The sequence below is a fragment of the Bos grunniens genome, chromosome 13, assembly GCF_055505025.1.
Source record: "Bos grunniens cultivar Pamir isolate PY7600 chromosome 13, Bosgru_T2T1.0, whole genome shotgun sequence".
Lineage (NCBI taxonomy): Eukaryota > Metazoa > Chordata > Mammalia > Artiodactyla > Bovidae > Bos > Bos grunniens.
Window position 1 is genome coordinate 61,405,935 of NC_141177.1, and position 14,100 is coordinate 61,420,034.

At 40.6% G+C, this 14,100-nt stretch overlaps 1 protein-coding gene and 1 pseudogene across 9 annotated transcripts in view; one reads left to right on the top strand and one right to left on the bottom strand.

Annotated features, from left to right (window-relative positions):
* Positions 1-14,100, top strand: part of NEBL (nebulette) — a 378,828-nt gene that overhangs the window by 346,624 nt on the left and 18,104 nt on the right. The gene's annotated exons all lie outside the window — the stretch shown is intronic.
* LOC147361091 (BRCA1-associated RING domain protein 1 pseudogene) lies at positions 2,689-3,342 on the bottom strand (annotated as a pseudogene).

Genomic DNA, 14,100 nt, shown 5'->3' on the forward strand with positions numbered 1-14,100 from the left:
GACATATAAAATTGTAAGATATTCTAAGTGTACATCATGATGATTTGATATATGATATGTTGTGAAAGGATTCTCCCCAGTTAGTTAATTAACATATCCATTACCTCACAAATATATCTTCTTTTTTTCCTTTGGCCAGAGCACTTAAGTTCTACTCTGTCAACAAATTCCATTTATACAGCACAATGTTATCAACTATAGTCACTGTGTTATTCTTTAGCTTCTTGTACCTTATTCATTGTGTATTAAAAATGTGTACCCTTTTACCAATTTCTACCTATTTCCCCCAGCCTCTGGCAACTACTGTTCTGCTATCTGTTTCTATGAGTTTGACTTTTCTTTTTTTTTTGGCTTGATCTTTGTAGAAAGTTTTTAAGAGTCTCCTTCCTCTATGCTTCTAATGTTTATGAACTAGGGTTTCTTTCTTGTAGGTAAGATAAATGTGTGAGAGCTCCTCTTTCAGTGTCTGCTTATCTAACAAAGGATTCAGTAACTTTATTTTTTTGGCTTGGGGCTATTGATTTCTCCCTTCCATGTCCTCTGTGACTCTAGAGGTACAGAATAATATTGATGCCTGGTAAGATAAATAAAACCCAAAGCAAATACAAGAACAAATTTCCATCAACCTTATTTAACTTTCTCAGTTCAACGTAGTAGAACTGATGTCTCTCCCAAAAGCGATGCACCTTAGAGTCTTTGCTTCATCGGGGAGCCTTTAACTTCATGTCTGAACACACAAACACAGCATTCATTCATTTAATCACCAAATGTTTGAGCACTTTTTGTGCATCAGCCAAGAGCTCAGATCTGGCAGTGTACATAGCAGTGAGCAGCAGAGATACGCATCTGCTCTAAGGGGTTTGGAGTCTGGTGAGGACCCTGACATTGAGCAGATACTTACCCAAGTAATCTATAATTATGAACAGAGTAAGTGCTGGGAGGGGAGCATGTGGGGGCCACAAGGGGGTACTCCATCTGGCCTCGATGTCACGGGAGCCTTCCTCAGGGAAGGAAGATTTGAGCTGAGATGTGAATGCTAAATGGAAGTGAACTATGCCAATGGGTTTTGGGAAAATAATGTTTCTCAGAGACAGAACAGAACACAGAAGTGGTGCATCAATGAGACATTCAAATGGAGGCGTTGAGCAGGCAGTTAGAGTCCAGAGGAGGAGGCTGCACTGGAGACAAATGGGAAGTCAATCACCTGTGTCTGTGATCAGGTCTTGGATTCATCCGTGCAGATAAGGAGAGTTTGAGCCCCCTCCTGCAGGTTTCTCAGCTCCGTCTATGCCAGGGAGGAGTTTGGCACTTGTCTCCGATTCTGTTGGCTCATCGAAAACCCACTGTTGTTGGTTTATCTTCTCTTCCTCCTCTCAAGCCCACTACTTTCTAATTATTTCTAGTAAGAAGACCCTACACTGTGCCAAAATGAATAAGAAATGTCTCCATTGAAAGAAAGTATACGTAAGTGTTCTTATATTTAAGATGGAATTTGAGTAAGAGTAACACAGGGATGGGGGAGCCTGGTGATCTGCCATCTATGGCATTGCACAGAGTCAGACACTACTGAAGTGACTTAGCAGCAGCAGCAACACATGGTTAAGAGAGAATAATCACGTTTATTTTTTAAAGTGGAGGAACATCAGACTCCATGAAAGGTGGTGCAGGAAGGTTTTTGGCAGGAAGGAGTGTCTCCACAACTTAAATAATGCCTTGTAAGAAACGCTGACTTCTTGGAGATGTTTATAACCTGTCATTGTCACCTGATAAAAGGCTTGTGTTTGGTGACATTTCCAATTTTGGGAAGTTGATATTGAGGGATGAAGCAAAAGTGTAGATGTACCAGTAAGTTTTTATAACATTAGCACAGTGGCTTACCCACAGTGTATCTAGGTTAATTCAAAAAGATTTGGGGATACCTGAGAATATGCTTCTAATTTTAAGTGAAGCAAATCATAGTCTACTGATTGGTACCTTATGTCTGTATTCAAACAATCAGTGACATATCTAACCTAATAAGTCCAAAAATGCCTCCTCACCTTCTCTACAACATTCTGCTGCTTTTCCAGGCCTCCTGGGTTGCTAAGTAGCGACTGCAACTTTCCAGATACTAACTTCACATCCTTAGGAATCATCCTCCACACTTGTCTTTTACTCACATCCACATCCAAACCATTAACAGATCTTACCAGCTTGCCTGGGACGAACACATCCAGAATCTGACTGCATGGTCTACCTCCTCCCCTGGGCCCCCACCATTCCCCCATCTCAGCTGCTGCCCTCTCTGCCTCCAGTCATCACAGAAATTTCCAGACGAGTTTCCAGCTTCTGTTCTTGCCACCCCAAGCCACCAGCCCTCTCTCTGCCTTGGTCTGTTCTCCACCTGGCAGCTGGAGGCTCTTTGCTGCTAAGTCGCTTCAGTCATGTCCAACTCTGTGTGACCCCATAGACGGCAGCCCACCAGGCTCCCCCATCCCTGGGATTCTCCAGGCAAGAACACTGGAGTGGGTTGCCATTTCCTTCTCCAATGCATGACAGTGAAAAGTGAAAGGTAAGTTGCTCAGTCATGTCCAACTCTTCGTGAGCCCATGGACTGCAGCCTACCAGGCTCCTCTGTCCATGGGATTTTCTAGGCAAGAGTACTGGAGTGGGGTGCCATCGCCTTCTCCGATGAATGAGTCTACCTATTTGTAAAAATATGACTGATGAAAACAGTGCAATCACTAGGTTATCACACTGTGCGAGTTCGGTTGTCAAGAGGGAGCAACTCAAAGGACATCACACAATCTATAAACCAGCTGGAAGAAGCCATCCAGACTCTGCCCTGCCGAACCCTTTCTGGGCGATGATTAGACAAGTCCTCATAGATGATATACTGTGTGCAGAAGTGCTGATCAGAATCAGGTTTGGCGTGGTACGCGACTGTATTGATGGTTTGAGTCACGTCACTGTCTGGCTTAGGCTTTCTAATGAGGATCTGGCCCCCACCGGCAGTGACAAGCTTAATAAGGTTGTCCTTTGGATGGTGTTTGAAGGTTCCCCCAAAATAGGAGTAACATGCATCACACAGCTTTGGCAACAGCTGTTCTCTGTTGAGCCTGCTTTTCTGTGGTCCTTCAGGAATTTCATACTTTTTTTCCTGTTCACACTCTTTGCTTTGCAGACATGTTTTCACCCATTCAAATTTTAGGATCCAGCATCCACTGAGAATTCCAAGCATACACTTCAGGGTGCTTTGGACTGTATCTCCAGAACATGAGTTACATGTCCTGACATGAGTTACTGTACTGTCAAACTCAGCAGTTTTTAGTCTTTAAGAATTGTTGCAAGCTCACTGAGCATTCCTAAGGATGATTCCTAAGGATGAGGTTCTTTAGGAAACACATAAATCTAATACCAGTTAGATCACATCATTTTTCTGCTACCATTTCATTCTGAATAAAACCCAAATCCTTGCCGTTGCCTACAGGGCCCTCTTCTGACCTGCGCCCCGACTGCGGCCCTAAACCATTTCCTGCTTTTCTTGGTTCACTCATCCTCTCTCCCCATCCCAGTCTCCCTGCTTTTTACCCACCTTTGCGCCTGCATGTGCCCCCAGCTTGGACTCTCCCTCCCACTGCACCTGAGCTATCTGCTTGTCTAGACCTATTTTTCTTCATATCTTTGCTCAGGATCACTTGATCAGAGAGACCCTCTCTAACTACCAGATATAAAACAGCACTGCTTCCCGTTCTGTCTGGCCCTTTACTCTTTGCTCTTTATTCATAGCACTTGACATCACCTGAGATATATATTTATTTGTTTATGTGTTTGTCTGTCTCTCCTAACTAGGATAGATGCCCATAGTGAAAGTGGAAGTCGCTCAGTCGTGTCTGACTCTGCGACCCCATGGACTATACAGTCCATGAAACTCTCCAGGCCAGAACACTGGGTAGCTTTTCCTTCTTCAGGGGATCTTCCCAACCCAGGGATCGAACCCAGGGCTGGGATATTGGCTGTTTTGTTTACTATGATTACTCTGTCTCCAGCTCTTAGAATAAGCACTCAGCAAATATTTGGTGAATAAATGAAATGGTCAAATTAATATTTTTTTCCCACACATTCCACTCCATTTTTAAAACAAATTGAGATATAATTGATGTATAAAATTGTATTAATTTTAGGTGTACAAAATATTAATATCTGAAAAATTAGAACTGCATATATAAATATATGTAAGTTTTAAAAAAAGTATGAAAATCTGTTATGCAAGGGCTTCAAGAAAAGCCTTCCGTTTTTGTTTTGATATGTTTCAATGACATTAAAGCATAGCTGAAAGAGAGAAAAAAACCCGAAAGTGGAAACACTCCAGGATAGTTTCTTTTCTGGTGGGGAGGCAAAGAAGTAGTATCCATGAGGTCCTGGTTGCTTTGAAATTTGGGGTCCCCTTTGAAATGCATGCTGTGCTGAGCCCTGGTCAGGAGGTGCTGAGTGAGTCTGTAGAAGGAGGTAACTTTCATGGTGATGACAGCAGTTTGATGAAAACCTTTAGTGTCCTCAGTTAAACACATACATTTGTTTAAATACTATTCTGAAAATTGGAAGGGACTTTAGAACAATGCTTATTATTGGTAAGATGGAGAAAAAAGAGAATGTTTGTATTTAGAGATGCCATCTTTTTCTTTATTCCAGATTTTACTGATTTCTTTCCATTTAGGTTAGAATTTCATACGATAAAAAGAATGAAGTCCCAGAAAGGTGACCTTTCATGTTGGGCTGACTCCCTGCTGTCGAGATGGCGTGTATCGTAGCTTGTCCTGTGGTGGACAGAACGGTGCGCAGGGGCAGGAGGCTTCATCCCACTCTCGCACTGCTCGGTCTGGGGTCTCGGGAGGTCACCCGATCTTACCCGGCTCAGATTCCACTTCTGTAACAAGTAGCTTTTCTAAGATGTTTTACATTTCCTAAGCCAAGTGCCATAATTGAAATAAACTCTTGTTTTCTTCTTTCTCTTCTTTTTTATGTATGAGAATGTGTTTATGTCCTGAAGGTGACCTGCTTTACTTTGTGTATTGAATGACTGGACAGTTATGAGAATTATAGTTTCGGGGTCCTTTTTCTGAGTTACAGGAAATTTAGGTTGTTAGGACAAAGGGTTAAACAATCAGCTCATTTCCTTGAGGCAGAAGTACAATGTTTTCATCATTCACATTTGGTTTTCATGAGCATTAACATAGAAGCCTTCTCCTTTGCATTTTTATCATTGTTGTAGTTATGCGCTTCTCATGATATTTTCCCATCTTGCTTTGATTGCTGAATATTTTCATTTTCTTATGAGATTATTTTGGGCTTTCTTTAGTTTTAGGTCTACTTTCTAAGATATTACGTTACCAAGGGGCTTGCATTTTCCATCTCTACTGTGTTGCCTTGCTTCAATAAAGGAGGCTTTTATTTAAATGTCATCTAATTTTGTTTTGATTCTTGAATGGTATTATTTGAAATTATCTTTATTGCCCTGTGGTACTAGATTAGGTTAACTTATTTCATTTGACACACATTTCCTTGAGTGGGAATAATCCTGATGATTTCTGCTTATTTCACTGCAAGGTTTTCTTTGATCTGTGTGTTTGTCTGTAGGTCACTTGCCGGCAACATGTATTTGCCTTCTGGTACTGCTTTGTATCTCTTTGGTTTCTTTTAATTCACAGTGTTTTGTATTACTTATATTTTTATGTGTTTGCCGTCTCACCCCGTGTTTACTCTTCTAGTTCAGTTTTGCTTCAGGCATTTTATGTGTTTCTATTTTCCTCTGGAGCATAAAGGGGATGGGAGTGTGATGGGGAGGAAAAGCAGATGCACTTTTCAAAGCCGACCTCCTCAATGTCTCAGCCTTGTGAACTTTTCCATTTTGCTCTGGAAGGAGCTTATTGGACCAGAATCCTCGTCCTGCCTTAAGTGATGGAAAACAAGTTTCAGAATTCTGGGACAGTCCCAGCTAGGCTGTGCTTTATAGCATTCCATTCCATATAATATGTCCTCAAAAGAGGTTATGTTGCAAGAGATGCTTCAATACCTTCTGGAATTCTCAGGATATGGTCTGTAGACGTGCCAAGAGGGCAGTGCACCAACTAGATAGCCAGCGGCCCTGGTTAAACACCCATAATTCCATTTGTCCATTAACCAAACATTTATCCAGTATCTCCCATATTTGTGAGATTCTGGAAACACAAATATAAAAGATAAAGTTATGGTCATCCGTGAACTTGCTTTTTGGTGGGTGAACCACATGCACGAACCCTTTGTGCTCAGGAAGGCATTGTGATGGAGAATTAGAATCAGCCAGGCTGACTGATGGGAAAGAAGTGTTTTAGGCAGAGAATGTAGCATGTGAGAGAGAATATAGCACATTGGAAACTTAATGTATTTGGCATACGTTAAGCCCGGGGGCTGTGCATCTAAGGGATGAGCCAGAGCCAGAGACTGGGTGCTGCTGAGCCACTGTCTCTTCAGAGGCAGAGTTCTGCTGAATATAATTGAATACGGTTTCTTTGCATGTTTCCTTGGACTTCACTGTGCAGGAGACGTAGAGGCTGTTTAGAGGACCAGTTACCTAGCCTGGTAAGCCACTGAGTCTGCCTTGGAAGTTTAATCCACTTAAGCATCCATTTTGCTTTGAATAATCTAGATTTTACCAAGAGTCTTGACTCTTTGGGCATCAAATGACCACAAGGTCTTATCAGTCTTCTGGAGGGATTAATGGTGTAGAGACAGCCTGGTGGATTTTTATTTCAAATATCACAAGTACTCTTACTGTTGACATTTGTCATTTGTGTAGAAGAGCAGAAACACCAAAACCTAAGCACCTTCCTTCCTACTCTAAGACTCCCAGACTCCAGACGAAATAGTCAACAGCTGGATATTTACTAGGCATCTTAAGTCTTATGTCTAGAACCAAAATCTTATTTCCTATCTTCCCCACAAAACAAACAAACATCTGCTCTTGCCTTTGTTCACCAGCTCAGCTGATGACACAGTACTTCACCTCAGTACTGAGGCAAAAACCATGGCGCCCCCCACTACCTTTCTTCCTCTCACACTTCACATCTGATCCATCTGTAAGCCTGTCAGCTCTGTCCTCAGAATGTGTTTATGTCTCATCCAGCCACGTCTCACCATGTCCACTGCAGCCCAAGAGAATCACCATTCTGTCTCCTAGAGAGTGCAGATATTGGCTCCTGGTCTTTATAATTCCATTCTTACTTTTTCGAGCTGGCCACCACTTGGCTGCCAGTGACCTTTAAAAACTTGCACTTAATCTCATTACATCTTTGTTCAAAATAATATAATGGCTTCAATCACACTCGGTAAAAAAACGAGATCCAGTCTACAAAGTGTCATATGGTCTGGCCCTTGGTCTTGCCCCCTGTTCATCTCCTGGACTACCTGCTCCAGCCACACAGACCTCTGGGCTATGGATGTTAGGTGTTCTCTCATGTGGGCCTTTGTAATCTCTGATGCCTTTGTCTGGAGCAGTCTATCCCAGATATTTCTGTGGTTTGCTCACTTCCTTCAGGTCTTTGATTAAATGTCAACGAATCAGAAAGGAGAAGGGGGAGACAGAGGATGAGATAGTTGGATGGTATCACCAACTCAATGGACATGAGTCTGAGCAAACTCCAGGAGATAGTGAAGGGCAGGAAATCCTGGCATGCTGCAGTCCATGAGGTCGCAGAGTTGGACATGACTTAGTGACTGAACAACAGCAACAACAAATCAGAAAGGGTTTCCTTGATCACTCTACCTTGAAATCTCTCAACCCCCACACACTCATAACTCTCCCTTTGCTTTGCTTTATTTTTCTCTATAATTCTTTTTAAGCTCTGCTGCTGCTGCTAAGTCGCTTCAGTCGTGTCCGACTCTTTGTGACCCCATAGACGACAGCCCACCAGGTTCCCCCGTCCCTGGGATTCTCCAGGCAAGAACACTGGAGTGGGTTGCCATTTCCTTCTCCAATGCATGAAAGTGAAAAGTGAAAAGGAAGTCGCTCAGTCGTGTCCGACTCTTAGCCACCCCATGGACTGCAGCCCACCAGGTTCTTCTGTCCATGGGATTTTCCAGGCAAGAGTTCTGGATTGGGTTGCCATTGCCTTCTCCATATTGAGGCATACTTGACATATAAATTTTGCACCTATATAATCTATAAATGCTGATGAGTTCAGACATGCACATATGCCTGTGATACGGTCACTACATTAAGGTGATGAACATGTATACCACCTCTAAAAATTTCCTTGTGTTCTTTGGTGTATACATTTGTGTCTGTGATAAGAACACTTAACATGAGAACTACCCTTGTAAAATATTTTAAAGTGTGTAATACAGTACTGTAAACTGTAGGTGCAATGTAGACCTCATATTAGACACTCATGTATATTGTAGAATAAAAAAATATATTCTACTTAAATTTGATCTGAAATTTAAAGAAACAGCTTTGCTGCATGTGTTAAATCTCTAAAACTTGGCATTAGTCTTTATTAGTGTTAATTAAAGTTAATTTGACTTGAATGTAGCAGTGCAATAATAATCCTGGTTATAATTTTTTAAAAAGAAGTCGTGTAGAATGTATTACCAGAATGTAACATTGAGACCTATGTTTATTACAATACCTGAGTCAGCTAATGACCTTTCAAAACCAAGACATCAGTAAATTATTCCTACATTAACACTTCCATTCTCAGATAAATACTTTTCTCTCAGTGTTTTGTTTATTGAGGACGTCTGTTCTCAGCAGGGACTCAGTAGAGTAGAAGTGCCCATCAGAATTCTGAAATCCATGCCTTTAATGGCTCCTCTCTCGGTGTACTCTAGCTTCTTGTTCAATCGTGAAATACATGGAGTCAGAGAATTGAATGGCCCATGTGGCTTTCCTTCCGGTGCCCGGCACAGGACCAGGAGCGCTCGCTCCGGTGAAGAGCTTGAACAAGTCATCGCTTTCCTAGGCTCAGTGAAGACCACTAGGACCTGCCTTAAGTTCCTAAAAGACAATAGACATCACGGAGAGCTCAATTTACTATGAAACGGGGAATAGAAATGTTAAACGCAGGCACAATAATAAACTGCTAGTGTATTTTGAAAGGGATGGGTATGTATCCAATCAGCAGTGTTTCTAAATATCTTTTAATATGAATAGTGTCCATAAAGTCACAATACTTTGCCCAGTAGTCACATTAATTTTTCTGTTGATTCTCTTTTCCCACTGAAGAGTTCTGTCTTATGATTTATAGATGGTTTTCTGTCCCAAGTTCATGTTATTGATTTTCAGTGATGAGCATTTTTAAAATTAGATAACCAGAACAGCCTACAAGAAAATACACTCTGGATTTTAAACTCTTTGCCTTCATTTAAAATAAGCTTTCCAGTATTTCTATTTTTGCCACTAATTCAGTTTTGTGATTACTGATTGACAACCCTTAATCCCCTGAAAAAAAATGCAATCCTTCCCAGCCTGACTTCTGTAAATAAAGTACATTCAATAAGAGAATCCCAGTCATATTATTTCCCTTCTGTGTATTTGAGTGTTGTTTCCCATCCGGTTTTGAGATGTCTGCTAGAATCTGTCAAAAAAGTGATGGTTTAATATCTTCATTTAAGTTTAGGGCTTCTTTGGTGGCTCAGATGGTAAAGAATCTGCCTGAGTATGGGAGACCAGTGTTTGATCGTTGGGTTGGGAAGATCCCTGGAGGAGGGAATAGTTACCCACTTGCCTGGAGAATTCTATGGACAGAGAAACCTGGCAGGCTACAGTCCATGGGGTCACAAAGGGCCTGGTGGGCTACGGTCCATGGGGTCACAAACAGTTGGACATGACTGAGCGACTAACACTTTCACTTTCACTTTAAGTTTAGAAAGGTTTAAGGAGTTGATTGAAATACTGAATTTCTATGGTGAAACGAATCTATAGGAAAACAAATGATTCCTTTATAATATAAAATCCAGTTAGTAGAACATTACATAATTATATTTAGCCATTTAGTCAGTAGATCTAGCCTGGGAAAAAAGCACACAATGTAGATTGTTAGAAACTCTTCTTTAGTTCTGTTGCTCCCCCAAGAAAAAGGTTCAGGGCTCTGACTGAATTTGAATTCCTTAGAGAGACTCATATTCCTAGTATCAATAGACTTGGAATGAAAGAAACGTCATAAGTTTCCTTTTCTGAGTGTGAAGTTGGGGAAAGGATCAAATACTAATGAATAACACTTGTTCCAAGATACACATGTGTCTTTCATTGATTTGCCAAAATTAAATCAAAGGATTCCATATGTGTATGAAGGAGAACCATCTGACACTTGAAGTAGCAAACAATAAAACTTTAAAAATATATTTCCTGTGAAGCTAAGTTGATTGGGAAAAAGAGAAGGTTTGATCATCAAGGATATAAATGTGGCTATAGCATCTGTGTCAAATGAGTAAGCTTTGAAAGAGCTTTATAAATCGTAAATGGCTACACGTATAGGAGAGACTGGGCATTCTTGCTTTCTTGCTTTCTGTTTAGTATTTTGTTATTATCTATTATTAAGTATTGTTAAACATTAGCAATGAAGATGGGAAGTGGTAGTTTTGGTTTTTATATAGATCAAAATTGAGGTCCAAGTTGGATAACAGATTGAGTGTACATATATATTTACATTTCTGTCTTACACATAAAACAATCAAGTTGTAATCTTATCTTTGTAGTCACAAATTTCCTTGTTCTCCCCCAACTTCCTATTTCATCCAGGTGCCCACATCCTCCCGCCCCAAGCCCCAAGCTAGTAGGTCATAGGGGTTGGATCGTGACTTTACAGGAACTACTTAAAATGTCCACAGGCTGATACAGCTGGGCGATGAATCGAGTTTCTGGCCTTCATTTTTCTCATTGGCTCCTGCCATCCAGGCCCCTTGTTATATGCTGCTTCTCTTGTGACCAGATTTCCTATTTCTTATTGTCTGATCTCTGCCCTCCTCCTAAACACTCGGTTTATGCTGCATTTCTCCGACATTCTGGTTCTTGATCTTTATCTTACACCATATACCTGACCTTTGTACTCTGAATTTATTTACTGTTCTGTCAGGCACTTTCCTAGAGCCTGTCTCAGTGTGCTTATAAATGTACGCCTTGATCACAGTGACCCTTTATTCACCTTCCTACCTGACTGGGACTTTTCATACCTGTCTATTTCTCTGGCCCCCACCACTCACCTTGGATGTAGAGCTTGGGCTCTTGGGCTCTTGACACCCAGTTTTCCACATCTCCCTGTCTTCAAACCACATCAGAGGCGCATTGCGTCAGTTTCATAGATGCCCTTCCACTGGTCGAAAAACACGCCTGCTTGTTCACAAATGTAATCAATACTGAGACGTGTCTAGATGTGATACTTAGTGTGGCTTGTTACTAAGGCAGCCTAATGTGGAACTATTCAGGAAGTCCTCGTGGATGGATGATGCTCCTTGAGAGTATCTTATTGGTGCTAGAATAAACTAAATGCATAGTTCAGTTTTAAGAATATATTACATATATTGATCCAATAAGTATTTACAGAATTGCTTCTTCAATAGTGTAATGAGATTTTCTTTCATTGTACTTGAATAATGATGAATCTTGTTATGTAAGGTAGATTTACACAATATCAGCAGTAGCGGTCACTGAGGAAAATTGGGATTTGCTGTGAGATGGCTTTTCAGTCATGGCATAATTTGTGTGCAATAGCTAGTCTCGGTGGTATGACTTACCTAAATGGAAACAGTGTCCCCATCTACCTGCTGTCCTTAAGTTCTTTTTTGCTTTCATCTTATGAGATAACTGCCCCAAATTGTATAGTTCTTGTCAGGAAACCACATACGTATCCACAATATGCATGCCTTCATTTTTTTTTTTTTTGGTCTTATTTTGGAGGACTGTGTGCATGTGGCTGTAGATAGAGATACGTGCAATGTGGATTTTGTGCCTTGAGAATATTATTAAAGACTCTCTAATCTGGGGCAGAAATTATTTCCTTTCCCATCAGTGACAGACCTGCTTGTATTTGTGGTTTGGGTTATGGTTATAGTTGGGGAGATTATTCTGGCTTTGATAGCTGAAATTTAGAAATACATGTGAGAAGAAAACTATGCAAGTTGAAATTCAAATGTAAATGTAGGAATGAGTTGACTAGATTATTCTGAAGCAAAATAGCAGATATTCTTTAATCCAAAGCATTCTACTTCTATTCAAACCACATTATGTCACAGCTCAGTTCTGTCATTTCAGTCATTCACAGACTGAAGTTTTCCAGTGAAAAAAGAGTTAGCTTTGAAATCAAAATGTATTGCTTTTCTGGTTTTTTGAGACTAATTACGTTTAGCTGGAAGATAGTTTAACATATAACTAATTTTGTGTCTTTTTCAACATTTAGGAATTGTAGAGTCCCAAAACAATATTTCAGTTCTTACTTGAGACATCTAAGCCAAATATATAAATAAAATGGCCAAATGTATGTATGTATGGCTCTAAAAAGTACATAATTCATATATATTTTTCCTTTTGTGGTGAACAGGTAGTTAGGAATATTTAACTAGCCAACATATTTGATTGAAGCAACATTTAAGTCTGTCATTTAAGTTTAGGGAAGAAAATGTTTAGGTAGTCTCCTGGGCTTAATTGTATTTTCGGCTAGATTCTTGATATGTCTGTGGGAATCAATTTGTCACTATGCTGATGATGACTTGAGGCAGTCACATTTTTCAGGCTGTTTCTACAGGATGGTTTTGAAAATTGTTAGGTGGCATCATGATGGGGTCTTTCCTGCTTACTGGAAAAGTAGTTCAAGTCATATTAAGAAATGTGACTTGAACATAAACTTGAAATTATTCAAACGGGGTAAGGTGACTGAATGACAGTCACCCTGGGTAATGTAGGATAGTACTGGCCACAGGAAGAAGATTAAACACACATTCAGATGCACACCCCAGAGACTAATCAGAGGCCAGAATGACCCTTAGAGATATCTCAAAGCTGTTGCTTCAGAAGTGATGCTGCTTTCTGTGATTTCAGCTTGCTTTTCCAAAACTGAATGAATTATTCTCACTGTAATTTGTTCCAGGGATGTTCAGGCACACCTCATCAACCACAGACATGGGAACTTCTTGTGGAGTTTGTACCCTACGTTTACCACAAAAAGTCAGTGGCAACTGGAGTTGCCTCTGAGATCATACGAAGCGGCCTTGTGCTTCTCCCCATTAGACCTCGTTCTGTTTTCTTCCCTTCCCTCTCGCTCCCGTCTGCCCCACTGGTGGGGGTATGTGGTTGATGCTGACTGTTCTGACTTAAGGTCATGCCCTCTCCACGTCTAGAAGCTCCTCTCCACACCATAGAGCTCTTCCACATTTCTGAATTCATAATGCATATTTGTAGATTCCTCTTTTGCTACCTTGTCATTTTGCCCATGATCATGTTGATGTGGTACAGCCCAGAGTTTAGTTTCTGGAGTCAGATTGTTAGCATTTAAGTACTAGCTCCTATGTGGCTCTGATATTTCTGACCAAGTTACTGAATCTTGCTAACCTTTGGACTTCCTGTCTGTAAAGTGGGCATTTACTATCTGTAAAGTGGTGACGATTCCACCAGTTTGTGTGCGTAACACATGAGGCACAGGGCCCCGCATGGTTTAAGGAGGGGGACCAACCGTGCCCAATTAACCCGAGACCAAGAGGGCTCCTGGGAAGCAGAACCATCAGTGCAAAACCTGAGAAAGTCGCAAGCTGAGTTAGGCCCCCTAGTTGTAAGCATTTCATTTATATTATTCAAATTTATTGTATTTATATTTTGTATTCCTATGTTCCATCTTTCCCCTGTTAGGTTTCACAGAGGCTCACATCTAGGTGCTTAAACATCTTCATGTGTACCGCATTTTCCTAAAAGAGATTTAAATTACCTTATGGTAATAAAATTCACATACAACTAGAAAATTAAAGATGACATGGAGGAGAAATTGTTAGGAATGTAGCACTGGCTTGAGAGATAATTTTTGATTTTGCAAAGATAATTTTAAAAAATGTATTCCAAATGCTTAGAACAGTGTGAATAATAAAAGAGGTTAACTGTTA